The sequence below is a fragment of the Lagopus leucura genome, unplaced genomic scaffold, assembly GCF_019238085.1.
Source record: "Lagopus leucura isolate 7727_CA_CO unplaced genomic scaffold, USGS_WTPT01 Super-Scaffold_739, whole genome shotgun sequence".
Classification (NCBI taxonomy): Eukaryota; Metazoa; Chordata; class Aves; order Galliformes; family Phasianidae; genus Lagopus; species Lagopus leucura.
Window position 1 is genome coordinate 15,115,821 of NW_024962255.1, and position 15,244 is coordinate 15,131,064.

Sequence of the window (15,244 nt, forward strand, 5' to 3'; positions counted from 1 at the left end):
CTAAGTTGTGCAGCTATGGAAATCCTGAACATTTTGCCCTTTGCCTTAAGTTTGGATTATGGAGTTTAGTTCTCTTAGCCACTCTTTCTTTCTTGAATTCACTTGTCCTTAATTCTGCAGTAGCTCAAAACACTTGAGACCAGTCCTTTATAATGTACAAAATGCAAACACTAAAAGCAAAGCATCCAGATATTATGTGACTTCACATCGACTGCAGCTACTTATTCAAAACCCAGCTTTTCAAATCTGTGGTCTTCCTGAACTGTCCTCCTTAAGCCTCAGAATTAAGTTGGATTTGAAAATGCAATAAAACAAATGGATTCCAGAGTGACAGTGTTGTTCCCTTTCATGGGACTCAGTAAGTTCCCATCACTGAATTTGTTGGGGCTTTCACAGTCTCTCTACAACACAGTGTCACAGATCCTGAGGAGTGTGTCATAGCGAGGGATATAGGCAGCCCTTTGTGTCCACATGCCTGGGATCTTTGACTCTAGGAATTATTGTTGCACATAAATGATATTTTTGGACAAACAAAAATGGCAGTATGAGGAACAGTGGCAGATCGTGATGCTGCATCCATCAACAGGGAGGCTGAGGAGCGTCTTACTGACATGCCTGCTCAGCGTCCCAGGAAAGGAATCATTCCATATTTCTAATTAAGCCCCTCTAACAGATTGCTAGCTAACTTCTTGTTTAATGTGTTTAAATAACGTCTCAATTAATGCTACAGCTAGTTTGAACAGAAATAAAGTAAATTTATCCAATGTATTTTTCTAGCTTCCTTATTATCTAACAATATAATGTCTGTGACAACGACTGCCTGAGTGTGCAGAGGACTTAGTAATTCTGCAGGAAAATACTGAACAAAGGAATTGTTGCACTAAGCCTAGGAAAATTTGCTGGATGATTTGACTGTTCTTCAGTTGTTTATTATTTGTTATCCCTGTTTTCACAGTATATTCCTGTTTCACTCCAGTTATCCCTTACTGGAAATGAGCGTATTTAATAATTTTTCTGAATTTTGCCAGCATTATCTGGGACTTTGGTCTGTCTCTTCTTTCCTTCTGCTGCTTACCTCTGCCCTAAATGTGCTGGTTTTTCCCTGCAGTCATTCTCAGCCGTGCTTCCGCTGCCATCAGCTTTCCCTCCTCCTCTCCCATCTAGACAGTAGCCAGTTCTCGTCCTTCTCTTGTCTCACCCTGAAGCTTTTGGCCGCTCTGTACGTGCAGGCAGCTGGAGGGAGGTCCTGCTCCAGACCTCCTCCTGTTTGCTGCATGTTCTACTTCCCCTTGTCCTCAGTTAATCAGTGCCTGGCTTTCTGCTTCAGGCTTTCCCAGCGAGTGCAATGCAGGACTGACCTCATTTGCTTCGGTTTCACTCCTATCCACTGCTGCTCGGTGCCGAGCCAGTGAGAAAGGACACGGCTTTGTTGGCTGCAGCTGGGAAAAAACCCTGAGCGGAGAGGGGTGTCTGCCCACATTGTTGGGAAGATGACTCTTCACTTGTGTATATACTTCAACACTGTCAAATGACTTTCTATCTTCCTACCTGCTCTAGTCAAGTGGATTTTTAAGCCTTGTATTACAGGCTGGCCTGTATGCAAAGAATGAGCTCTCCACTCGCTCGCTCTCTTATCTCAAGTGTCATTTACTAGAATCTCTCTACCTTTTGCCTCCTGTAAAATGTAAACTGAATTACAGGCATTTAATTAAATCAACATATTAAGTGCATGAGGAATGAGAGGCAGTGGGAATTTCGATGGCCCTATCCATAGTGGGAATATTAAGATCTATGATGCCGGGTATCTAAGCTATTTTTCTGGTGTATTGAGAGCACTGGTTGTGTAATAACAATTTCCAGCTGAGACGAAACATGTTTCTGTGCTAGGTCAGCACAGCAAGAGATCATTTCCCTCACCTGGCAGAGCTGCTGCTCTATAAACTGTGTGACTGCTAGTTAAAGGCTCGGGTTTGCAGTAGCACTGCTCCTCTGGGATGGGGGGATTGGAATAATTGGTAAACACTTGCGAGGGTTTGACTGGAAAAACATGGCAGTCTCTGTTTGCTTTTGTGTATAATCTTTGTCTCAGTCCCTCTGTTTCATACTTTATGCTTAAAATCACTTTGATCAATGTTGGGGATCTATTTTCTGCCTAATTTTTAGTGGCTAAGCATTATGCACATAATATTGATATTTGCATTTTCTGTAGATGTAAAGCATTGGATTCTCAGAGATGAGAAATTTTATTTTGTTCTTTTTGCATTATACTTGACAACTGAAATTGCTGTCATCTTGCCATAACCCAAATTTGGATCACAAAATCAAAATGAAAAACTGAAACAAAATATAACACAGGAAGCATGACAAGAATGAGATTAATCTCTTGTATGTATATACTTTTCCTCTAATCCTGGATTTCTGAGTAGATGTTTGATGTCAGTTTACCACGAAGACATGTGTCACGGAGTTGACCAGAACAATCTATGTCCGTGACAGGGGCAACAGGCCTCTGCCCTCACCCCCCAACCCAGTCCCACAAAAAATGGGAAGGAAGGAAGGGAAGAAAAGAGCAGCGGCAACAATCTATGGAGGAAAACTTATTTTACTATAATATTGGAATACAAGATAACACAATAGATACAATTTAATTGCAATTGAGATTAATAAATCAGACAAGATGAGAGAGAGAGAGTTCCCGGGACCGATTCAAACCTGAAAAGCTTGGAACGGCCAGGAAAGCACCCTCCAGCACCCACTGCCAGGCAGCAAGAGAGCGCCCCCCCACCCGGAAGGGCCAGATCCCGTGACTGCTGTAATGTACAGGGATAGGTACTTGGAACTGGGGCAGTGACACTTTAATGCCCCGTACACTACATGATGTTTTGATGTGGAATACTGAAATCCAAAAACAAAACAAAAACAAAAACATAGAACCATGACAACATGGAACAGCAGGCTAGTGAGTGATGGAGTCAAATTAGGGTAGAGCATGAGGGAGGCCCTTTGTCATCAGAGGAGTTGTGTTGTGTGTGCCTCTAAACCAGCTGCTGTCTGTTTCAGTTTTGTCACCATGAAATCCTCTCTTTTAGTCATGATCCAGAGCGGTGGTCTGCCCAACCTGATTATTGTTTGTTGGTGGTATATTGCTTTTTCCCTAACTGGGATGCTGCACTTTTGCTGTGACTGGATTTGTCAGAAGAGCAAAAAGGATAAAAGTAGGGGGAGAGAGAACTGAAAGGGTTATTTTCTTCTATTTTATGTAAAACTTAAAGCATTTTTCTCAGCAGTGGAGCACTGTAGAAGAAACAGGAGAGCACAGAGCTGATAAAATGCACATCCATGACCAGAATATTCCCCCCAAAATTCAGTAGCCTGGAGAAAACATGGTCTGATGGTCTAGGATGTTCTCTAGGCAGCCTGAATATCCCCTGCCTTCCCCTATTGTATGTACAGTAAGGTGCTATTTTGTGAAAGGTGATCTCAGACCATGCTTCTGGAAAGGTCAGTGTTGCTCTCGTCTCCCACAGTTCTGGCATTTCTGTCTTGCTTCAGTTTCTGAAATTAGGCAGCTGTAGGGTGCATTCAATCAACTCATGAATCTGGCTGACTGATAATAATTTTTTGGTGAATTAGTTATTTGGATCAGTGTGCTGTGAATAGCTAGGGATCTGGGCCGACCTTTTATTCTGGTAGCCATCAAGACAGGCTTATGCTCCTGTGAAACTGTACCCTGCAGCTGTTAACTCTTCTCTGGAGCACTCTCTGGGATACCAGACTGAGCACTGAGCAGTACTGTTTTACAGATACATGCAGGACAAGCTGCAGTCCTATAAGCAGTATCTCGGTTTGGCCTAATAACTGCATACATATATCTGAGTTGTGATGCCCTCTTACACTGGGGTTTTCAGACTCAATTGGGCTGGGTTTCAGCTTCAGGAATAACACCAGCTCTGGGCCAAGCTAACGTGGGCTTTTTTCTATCCTCTCTATTTCATTCTCTTGTATGTGCTCTCCATGACCCTAACACCACAGGACCTATTTGTTATTATTGCAGAGCTCCTTCCTGGAACCTTAAGCTTGTGTTTCCACCTGTGCTTTACAACCCCACAAATCAGATTAATCCCAAATGCTAACACTGTGCTCCTGTATGTCATTCTGTTATGTACATCATCCTGCCGTGCCTCCACTCCTGCGCAGCACAGAGCCTGTGCATAGAGCAGCACATCAGTGACCTTAGGCAAAAGGCATTAGCTGGTTTGGCAGAGGTGCTCACCCCACTCTCAGATGAGAACCAACAGGATGTCATCAGGAGTGTACTGTCTTGATGCACTAACTTGGAAATTGATTTTGAGAGCCTCTGCTTTGGCAGTTGTCTTCAGGAAGAGGAGTGTAGTTCTTCTATGAGCTTCACCAAACTTGCTCTTTCTTGGCTTACAGGGAAGGGATTTATCCAGTAGAGAAGATGGCTTCTAGTCCCATCTTCCCATTTCCATATTTTATCTAACAGTTATTTTAGGTTTTTAGAGTACATTAGTTTGTTACTCTGGATCATGGATATAAATAGATGCTGGTAGCAGGATGCCTTATCAGCTGTGAACAGCTGTACTTGCCTTTTTATTTTTAATTTAGGCACCAAAAGTGCAGATGGGCAACAAAACTTGGTTTTCTGACAGGTAAAACCTTTAAAATCTTTGGAATTTGTTGAAAACTGTTGCCTCTATTCTAAAAATGAACTAGCATTGCCTTTTGAGGGAAGACTATGACCTAATTATGGGAGTTCTGAGTTCAGGGTGGTATTGAGGTATTAATTCTCTGGTTTTGAAATGCTGTGTATATATGGGCAGTTGTGCTTAACTAAGTATATAATTGCTTGCCTATGTTGGAGAGCCTGGAGAATCAGGTCTGATTTCCTGGAGGCTATCATCTGTGTGCTCTTAACTGAAGTGGCACTTGGGGAATCCTTTAGGTTACCAGGAAGTGAAGAGTGCACACAGGCAGAACTTGAGAGAAAAGGATTTCAAACAGTGTATGAGTAACATTATGCATTGCATTTGTAAGCATGATGAATGAATTTTTGATCTATGAATAACCGTGGGCACTAAAATTGGCCTTTCTTCTATTTAATTTTTACAGCTAAGGCTTTATTTTCCCTGGGTAGATTATTCAGGTTGCAAGTTATCCATACAGAAATCCCAGGCTCAGACCTGGAAGCAGGGTATGTGTTCATGCATGGCTCAGACCCCAGGCCATAAACTGACCTGCTGAAACCCTGCCAGCTTTATTCACAGCTACGAGTGACGTCTCTGTGTTGTGCAGCGTATGGGCTGTGGCGAAGCAGTTTTGGAGGAGCTAGATGCACAGGAGGCAGCTGGAGTCCACAACTTGCACGTCTGGGCTGCAGCTCTGGCTCTACAAGACTCTGTGCAGCAGGGCTGATGGTTACAGCAGTTCTAGGAGGGAAAACTGATGAAAGAGTAACATATTACATGTCTGTGACCCTTTCTGCTTTGAGAGGTTTGTTAGCTGGGTTTTCATATGGGGCTCTGTACTCCAGGTGATTGACCTCCCAGACCCTGAGCACTGCAAAGTGCAGCGCACAGATAACAAGCTGTAGGCTGTGCCTAACTGGCATTTTGAGGTCAGGGTCTTTTAATCATGTGGATACTCCTGTTCCCCATTGTGTAGTGGAGAGCTGACTTTGTTAATGCTTGGCTGAAGGATGTATCAAGTGGTGTTTGACCAGACTAAGAATAAAGTGTGTAGTTCAGATGTTTTCTCATGAGATGTTCAGCGCTCAGAATATTTATTGCAAAGATTGAGAGGACAGGTCATCCTCAGCTCTGCCACAGAATTCTTCTACACTTGAATAATGCAAAAAAAAAAAAAAAAAAAAAAAAAAAAGAAAAAAAAAAAAAGAAAAAAATCATCTACAGGCCTACATTGGATAACAGATGTATTTTGTGAAAAACAAAGCAATGTCAGATTTTCCTACCACACAGGTTATGATAAGCTTTTGTTGTCAAATTGTGGAAAGATGTCCAAAGGGAGATGTGTATGGAGACAGTACTTACCATAACATAACCTCCACAGGAAGCAGTGCAGATATTTTCTTGTGTTTGCTGCTAATGGGTAGAAAAGTATTGTTCTATCCTTGGGCAGTAGTAGCTGACAGAGAGGAAATTAACTCTTCTTGATGGTTGTAAAATCCGGTGCCTTCTTCCTCTGAAGTTTTTGTTTTCCATATCTGGTTTTGAAAAAATTGCTACGCCAGGTTTTTAAAAGTTTCGCACTGGGCAAGGCACCTTCTGGTCACCTTGGAGAGCATCTTGCTGCTCACTGCTGTTCTGCTTTCATTTGGAAGTGCGTAGTCTTCTCAGTTCTCACCTCATCCTCTCTGTTTAGCGGGACAGTGTGGTGCACCAGGCTGAGCAGTGGCACACGGCAGAGGTTCTTTTCTCTTCTGGAGCTTGTGGACAAAGGATAGTGGAAGTAGTGGTTAACACAGAAAGAAGAAGGAAAACGAAAAAATCTGGCTGAAAAATAAGTAGGATATTTTGCCTAACCTACAGTTCCTCAATTTTTATGTTTGTAGTTTTGGATAATTTCTGGTCGATTAAGTTATTCCTCTGGCCCAAAGAGTCACAAATGCTTTTTTGCATCCTCTGGGGATCTAGCAAGCATGCAAAAGTGAATTAAAGTCAAAGCACCAGAATCAGATCTGCTTCGCTGTAATTTCCTGAACTGGAAACTGCAGTAATGTAGATATTGAAGTGGATCAGATACCATGGCCAGAGAACGTTCAGAAGATGCTGCTGCCATACACTGTCAGGTACTCATATTTACATGATGTTTCTTCTCTCTCCCCAGGTTGGCGGTGCTTTCACTCAGTCTGCATCTGATATAACACAGCTCTTCTTAGACTGTTGCATACGCATGTTGAGGTAAGGGAGAATTGGTGTCAAAATTAATTTTGGCCTGAGTAGCATGGTAGGCAGATAGTGGGACAGAATTCCTACGTTGTGAATTGTTTGTTCAGTATGTTTACAAAAGTCCTAAGAATACTTTTCTGTGACTTAGGACATTAATCTGTTTCTACATTATTGTAGAGTATTGCCTTTCTGCTTTCTTGATTGCTGTTTATGGAATGCTATAAAGTACAAGTAATCAACAGATGCTGAGTAGTGACTCTTCATGTTTTCAGGTCTGTGTTATCTGTGAGGTGATTTTTTTTTTTTCTTCGTATTGTCACTGTATCATAAATCATAGAATCTGTGCTGTGTATCTGTAGTGCTGTATGATAGTACTGAAGTGCATCAGACTTTACTTCCATATATAGATGGCAAGACTGATATACAGAGAGAAAATTAAAGTCAACTTGTCTAGGTCTTGGACAAGATCTCCTGCGTAGGAATGACTGTAACAACTTCATGTGTGGTGTAGCTGTTAGTATATTAGGCCGTAGGTTGTTTTAGATTTTAGCCTTTTTAGCCTTTCTGTTTGGTACAATATGCTTTTCTTTTGTACACAGTTTTTCAAGAAGTAAGGGTACAAAAATGAAGCAGTAAGCTTCTCCAGAGTGCACCAGTAGTTATTTTTGGCAGTAGCTTCCTGTACTTTCAAAAGAAAAAGTTTCAAGTTACTTTATTCTTCAAACTTTTGTGGGGTGACTCTGCACAAGATAGGGAACTATCACAAATTCCTTCCCATTTGTTGCACTGATATTTGTATTCTTCCCAAGCATGAGTGCATCATGTACTTACCCAGGCCTTTCTTAAATTACAGAGTAGTAGATCTGTAATGCTGGATAAAGTCCTGCTCTATTCAAGGCATGTGGGAATGATTCTGAGGCTGTTGTGAAACAAAACACTAAGTCATGCACATCATTGAAAGATTGAATTTTGGAATGAAAATTCGCAACATATCGCCAGAATAGAAAAACTTCTGGCATGTTTGTTTCTTCGTTCTCCAGATGTCTTAATTCTTTCCTTCCTAATCTGACTTCTCTCTTCTTCTGTTCCCCTATGTAGTCTAGCTAGCTTAGAGTAGATGAAGACAACTAAAACAGAAAGTCTTAGCACAGTGAAAGAGTTAAAGCATTCTTCATGATTGTTGGAGTCAGCTCCTGGAGTGTCATGTTAGAACAATCGATTTAATTTCTCATCATCTTCTGGGAACAGGGGTGGTAACAAGAGATTATGACTTGATGTCTTCCATGTATTCCCTGCAAGCTTCTTATCAGCTGCTGTGATGGACCTTGTCTGGTATGAGAAAGCATACGTCTTCCAGGCCTTTGGGATGTGCCCATTTCATGTTTCTGTGTACCTCACCAGTTAATCAGTTTGCTTCAAAAGGGGAAATTTAGAAGCAGTGAGCGCTCACACTTCAGGGTTGGCTTTTTGTGCAGCTCTTTGTGTTTGATGTGTCTACCTGTTTCTGGATTGGGGTTAGTCATCACTGAGTGTGGTGTTCCATCATTAGCGATAGGCATTGCAGAGTTCACCATTATTCAGCTAATGTGATTTTTAGCAGAACAGGATTATCTACGTTAAATTTTGAAGTTTTGAGTTAAACCTGATGTCACTTTTCAGCATGGATAGACTCCTTAATCTTCCTGTTACCATGCTCTAGAGGAGTTGCAGGGACAGTAGCATCTGTGCTTACTGTATAAGGCTGTTTACTGTTTCAGGAGATGATTTGTGTCTTTATCCAGTGTCTCTTAATAAGAACAGGGTGCAGCCCCCACACATTTCTGCAGAAGGTTTTATAGGATGGCAGTAACTACTGGCATTGCAACATGTGGGCTTTGGCTCTCCATCACTTCCCCTTGACTTGTGAATTCTTTTCACCTGCAGAGTGCTGAAGTCAGGAGTTGGACTTGATGATCCTTGTGGGTCCCTTTCATCTCAGAATGTTCTATGATTCTTCGTTGGTTGCAAGTGAGGGGAAGTCAGTTGTCAGCCAAGCCATTAGCTTGGTAGGTGCGTATACATGACTGAAGGGGTTGAATTGTGGCTTTAGTGAGTGGGTAAGGAATATTCTGCTTCAGATGGTATCTTGGAGATCCTCCGGCCTCAACCTTCCCACAGAATTACTATGTTGACTGGAAGGGGGTATGATTTCTCTTTACTATCTCCCTCTTCGTTTCTGTGCCCGTTCCTTTCTTTTTCTTTATAATTTTTCTTTGAAGAACTAATATAAAACCTCTTTTGAAATTTTCATGTTTTTAATAAAATGAAAGGGAGGTGCGTAGGAGCCTCATTCATCACCTTTTGTCACCGGACTTGATTTGACATGTAAGACTACAGGAAAACTTTGGCAAGTTCAATGATTCCCGTGTGGGGGTAATAAGAGAGAAGAAAGCTGTCAGTTGAAAACAGCAGGAGCTGCATTAGCAAATATAAATTAAACAGATGGCTAAGATACTACAGCTGTCGCATAGAAGCTCCAAGAAGATCTTTAGCTTAGAACTGCAGGAGGCTATTTTGAAAGGAAAGATGAAAACAACAACAGAGCGAACTTTAGTGTGACGAAAGAGACAATAGAGGCATTCAGAAGACTGTATGAGACTGATTTTTTTTTCTTCACCTCTTTGCATCTTTTGACTCTAAAATTAATTCAGAATGAGCTGTTATAAGGTCATATTGCAGATTTCCATACTGTGGGTTTGTTTACTAGTTTGGAGATACATTTTAGTAGTCTTGTGTGAGGTGCTGGCTTTAACCTATATCCCAGGGAGACAGGAGAGATGTGACACATTCCATACTATTTTGGTCTCCAACTACTTGTTTACAGCTTTTTCAAGAAAAAGATCTTATTGAATAATTGTTTTTAAATAAAGTGTGTGTAAACGAATGCTGGAAGTGCTGATGTTTTGCTAAAGCTGACACCTGCATTAAAATGTTTTGCATGTTTCATCTAAAGATAACATTTTTCTGATCAACTTTCAGCTGTGGAGTAGCTGCTCTCTGCCTTTGCAGAAGTTATGATCCAGCATATAAGTATATGCTGTTTAATAGATGAGGGCAAATGGAATCTCAGTGCTGTTTTTAGAGGCCAAAAGGCCTCTATTTTCCAAAATATTGTATATATATTTTCACCAGTTAGGACTACTGATTTGTCTTAGATACTTTATATGTAATCAGAGACTGATCTGCTGCCTTCCCTTCAAAGATAGATGAAGAAATGAACAGTAAAATAGATGCAGCTGCATTTGAAGCCCCTATTTTACAATCAAAGAAGTAGTGCACGCAGATGAATATCTAGACTTGCTGATCAATCCCCCATTCAGTTTGTGTTTTACTTCAAAAAGGAAAAAAAAAAAAGTGTATTTATGGTTGATTTCTAAAACTCTGGTTAATATGCAAGAAATTCTTGGTTTTGGGTTGTACTGCAGCCCTTTGTGCAAAATGAATACATCTTCAGTTGTGGTATTTTTTTCTCAAATTGTGTTGTTTATTTGCCATAAAATCATGCTTGCAGGTAACTCTAGGTCTGTACTTCATCTCTAGTGAACTGGGCTCATCATGTAACACTGCATTTCTCTTGTGATTGCAGCTTCATACCTCAGTAGAGAATAGTACTGCTGATAATATCAACTAACTGTCATTTCTACTCTGGAAATTTCAGTTCTACCCTTGCAGAAACTTTGGAGTGGTTGTTAAACTTAAGAAAAGTGAGAGCAAGAAGAGCCCTTAACATGTAGGCATATTCCCTTTCTAGCATACAAAACTGGAAGAAACGGAGTTGGCCTTGAAGTGTATTTGAACATGAGAATGATAAATGGGGGATATCTGTCAGTGGTGGTGGGACATTTCTGAATAGGTGACCTTCCACTGGGAAGCCTGGCCTCAGCCTCCACATATTTGCTGTTAATCTTTTCCTCCATTGTTTTAGGTACAGTTCCATGACATGAGCTGAAACAGAACTAACTGGAACAGGAAGAAACAGTGGGGAAGGACAGCCTTCCTTTTAAAGGTGGATAACCTTAATTTTTTCTGCTGAGTATTCTAAAGACAAGAATGAACCTCAGCTGAAAGTGTAGTTACTGGGTAACGCTTTCTTCTGTATTTGATCTTCATGTAAATCTTTTGGTAGTATCAGAGGAAGAGGCTGTGGAGGATGGAGGGATAACATTGCTGCCATGCTGTGGATAGGCCAAATGGAGAGTGCTCTGACCTATGACACGGAGCTAGTGGGGAGAATGCTTTTATAGTTTTTGAAAGTGGGCCGTGACATAAATTTTCACGTCATGTAAAGTGTTAATATCTAACTCTCAATTGATTAGGAGCAGCTGCTTACATGCAAAATGTATGCTAATGGGAAAAGGAAACATGATCCAGTTTTTATTTTATGCTCTCATGACAAGAAAATGCTTCTTAACTGAAAGCAAGTAAGCCCAACATTTTAGTACTGCAGCTTGGTATATTGCTTAGCTAGCTGCACAGCTTTTTTGTCATTTGGCGCTCATTTGAAACTTGTTCTTTTTGAGCCTAGGCCAGAAATGACAAGTCTGATTTTTCAGTCAGTGCTATTCTGCATCCTATATAGACAAATACTTCAGTGACTGAGTGAAAGTTGTGGAGAACATGTAACAATTAGAAATGACTTCTTATTATTATGCTTATTGTTTGAGAGATGTCACATCAATAATTCTTAGGTAAAACAGCGTATCGAGTAATTCTGTGGGCTGTGGGTTCTATACTGCTAATGTGGTAAATAATACATTGCTGACTAATTTATTGTAGCTAATTTGTCTTAATTGCAGAGAAGGTGGACTTTTGTGTTTTGCTTTAAAGTAGATTTCTCTTTACCTTTCAGTGGAAAGCAATTGAATACTGCACAAATCTTGTTAATGAAACCCATCTTTTTCATATGGAAAACATTTTCCATATTGTTAAGTAACTTACTTTTCTTCACTATGGCAATTTCTGTCTTTGGATTATGAGCTTCGTTCCAACTCCATTCAAGCACGTCTGAATGGAATCAGTTTTTGTGAAAACATTTAGCTAGTTTCTGACCTGAAATATGAAATATGGCTCTACCACGTTGTGTTACACCATTGTGCATGTGAGTGCTGGAAGACGGGTACTGCAGACGCATATGGACACATCACTGAAAAAAAAAATCGTGATCTATAGGGAAGAAGCCTTCCAGAGATGTGAGAAAGGTGAGCTTCCTTTCCTTCTGTAAGCAAACCCTTAGGCAATAAGAATGTCTGCAGACTTCCAGCAAGATGTGGGAATACTGAAAGGCAATGTGTAAACACTCTACTGCTGCTACTGCAGACTCAGGGTGAGACTAAACATGTCTAGGAAGAAAATGGTTACTGATTATTTGGGAACTTGACGTGATGTCACCTCTCCAACTTTATTAGGGGACAAATTACAACTGGACACTTCACATTGCTCTAACTTGCATGAGGAAGTTGGGCTTTTGAAGAGAAGATAGTAATAACATGCTTAGAAAATGACTGTGACATAAGCTGATTTCTCGTACTGAAGCCTGTTCCTTACAGTCATAAAAATCATTTCTAGGCCTTCATTCTGGCTCCGTTAATATTCTGCTCTTTTCCATCTGGCAGAATATAACTGACCATGGCTTAATCTTAATGCTTTTTATTTCTTTAGCTTCTTGCTACTAAGAGGAAAAACAATAGCCCCCAAATTATTTTGTAATAAGAAAAAAAAACAAAAAGCCCCGTAAGTTAAGTACACTGCTGCTAACGGGGTTTCTTCACTGAGGGCCCTGTTGCTTCTAGCTAATATACATGAATAAATGAATGCAGAGAATTTGTATTGTGGACGTGATAAATGCACATCCTTTATCTGCAGTCTCCAAAATGCACTGACCAGAGTTACTGTTCAGGGCTTTGCCAGCATTAACTGTGATTTGTTTAGATTCTGCAGAAATTACCTTCGTTGACATACAATATCCTACCCAGTTTGATTCAACTGAAAATGTGCTGCTGCAGTCAAATATATTTTTTTCAGGGAACTGGTATTAGCTGTTCTGGCAAAATAACCACTTTGCCTGTGTAAACCACATCTCAACTAGGCAGATTTGTTAGTATAGCTATTTTAGCAAAGCCTTTCTACTGTAGAAAAGACCTTATTGATAATACCGTGAGGTTCCCACAGTAGATGAAAGGCACAATACAAAGGGCTTTACAAACATGAATTAAGCTTCACAACACCCTTGTAAAATAAATCGTTCTTCTAGCTTGCCAGTGTCTAGTTTCTTTTAATATGAGATGTTTTATGGGGATAAGAAGGAAGGCAGGAAGATTCAGAGTTGAGGGAATTAATGCCTGGTAGCATTGTAGCATAGATAAGCTAAACACATTTCTAACCTCTTGGAATCCTCTGATATCTCTGTCTGAGGTTTAAAATATCCCAGTATTTTGGAGTATCAGACAGCTACTGGTTACTGGTTTTGCCTGATCTTTGATAGTATGAGTAGTTACAGTGTTTGCACTTGGCAGTTCCTTTTATTTTGAAAACCTGGAGCTGGCTTTTATGTATGTGATGTTCTCATTAATGCTATGTTTAACTACAGTTCTGTCTGACTAAACCACGGACTGTGAGCGTGTGTAGTTCTGAGTATGAACAGGGATCTCAAAGGGAATGGGAAGAGGAACAGAACTACCTTTATGCACAAAAGTAGCTTTAAAGTCTTGTAATTCAAAAGTTAAGAGATGTTTCATATTGATGTTGCCTATGTGGTCTTACTTCAGACATTTTTATATGTTAATTATCATGCAGTCTTTAATTATATGATTGCATTCTGTTTATTCCTTTTCATCTTCTAGAGAATGAGGAACAGAAGAACTCTGCCAGGATGTAGGCTAGTTGTCTCTTTTGCCATTCACCAGCATCACTTCTGAATTCAGCCTGTGAACTCTTGGGGCAGGTCCATGTGTTTCAGTAGTCCTCTGTCAAACACTGTGTTTTGGATTCTGTTATTAATATGCCTATCAAAAATTTAAGCAAACTGCAATTTATCCTCTTCCCACTTCCAAACTTGAGTAAACATTTTCAAAAACAAGGTACCTTTCCTCACCTAGAGTAGTGAGGAGTCTTACTTTTGAAAAGCTGGCACAGATTCCATAAATCCTGTAAGATGATGGACAGATCTGAACTGAGTCTGTTCCCTGTCCTAACCCTTCCCACATGTCAGAGGAAGTTCCAATATCTGTTTGCCAGTGTGCTTGATCCTCCCAGAGCTGAATGATCTATTAATAGTATTTTTGTGCTCTGTTTCCACAGCAACAGCACACTTTCCCCTCTCCTCCCCCCCAAAGATGGCTGTTGCTTTGAGAAGTAGACCTGTGGAAAAGCTTGGCCTTCTTGTCTTCTATTGAGATTTGTGCTGGCATAGGTCATGAGAGGGCTGGGGAGAATGTGACCATCACTGAAGCTGCTGTGGTTATGGAGTGACAGTGGAACAAATGAGTCCTACTTAATTGTGGGTTTCAGTGTTACTGAAATGATTGTGTTGAAAATGTTGGCTTGTTCTAAGCTCTGTGAATGGAAGTCCTGGAACTGTGACATTAGCAGCGAACATTTTTACTCTTTGCACATGCTTTTGTAATCATGCAGGACCCACGTCCACTTCATACATGTGCACAGTACAAAACCAGATGTACGTTCTTCTGTGCAGCTGCTCATAGACACTTCTTGTGTGCATGTTACATGAAGAAACCTAGTCTTCTGTCAAAGTATTTATCATAGTATTGTAGGGAAGGGAAATGCTGTGTTTAATCGCTCCGCTGAAATAGGAAATAAACATTATGCTACCTCTTTTCTTATGTTAAAGCATTGCACCTCCTGTGATAGCAAGGCTCTTTCAAACTCAAGTTCACATGCCAGTCTGAACATTTTCTGCTACCTAAAAGACTCGGGAGCTTTCAATTTATAAAGTATTTCCATAGGTCAGTTATTTGCCCCTTGTTATTGTTTAAAAGGGGTGAGAACAGAAGCAGCATATGACTTAATACCATACAAGTCAAGTATATAATTAATATTGGATTCTGGAATTTGCCTTCCTTTAGAAGTGAATACCTAAAGCAGTATCTTGTCGTTATTTGGCTTTTACAGGAAAGGCTTCTGTTTGATATCACAGCGTGGTGACTCTCTACCATTAGCATTTTGGTTCCTACTAGTTAGGATGCCAGAAGTTTTATTTTTGTCAGAAAGAATTGTTATTTGATTACCAATATCAGTTTCTATTGGTTGAAATGACATGA

General features: G+C 40.4%; 1 protein-coding gene across 2 annotated transcripts in view; it reads left to right on the forward strand.

The window, feature by feature from the left end:
* Window positions 1–15,244, forward strand: part of NDST2 (N-deacetylase and N-sulfotransferase 2) — a 104,443-nt gene that overhangs the window by 18,183 nt on the left and 71,016 nt on the right. For both annotated transcript variants that reach the window (XM_042862831.1, XM_042862834.1), the window contains exon 2: window positions 6,868–6,941. The gene's annotated coding sequence lies outside the window, so the exon portion shown is untranslated. The remainder of the gene's footprint in view (window positions 1–6,867; window positions 6,942–15,244) is intronic.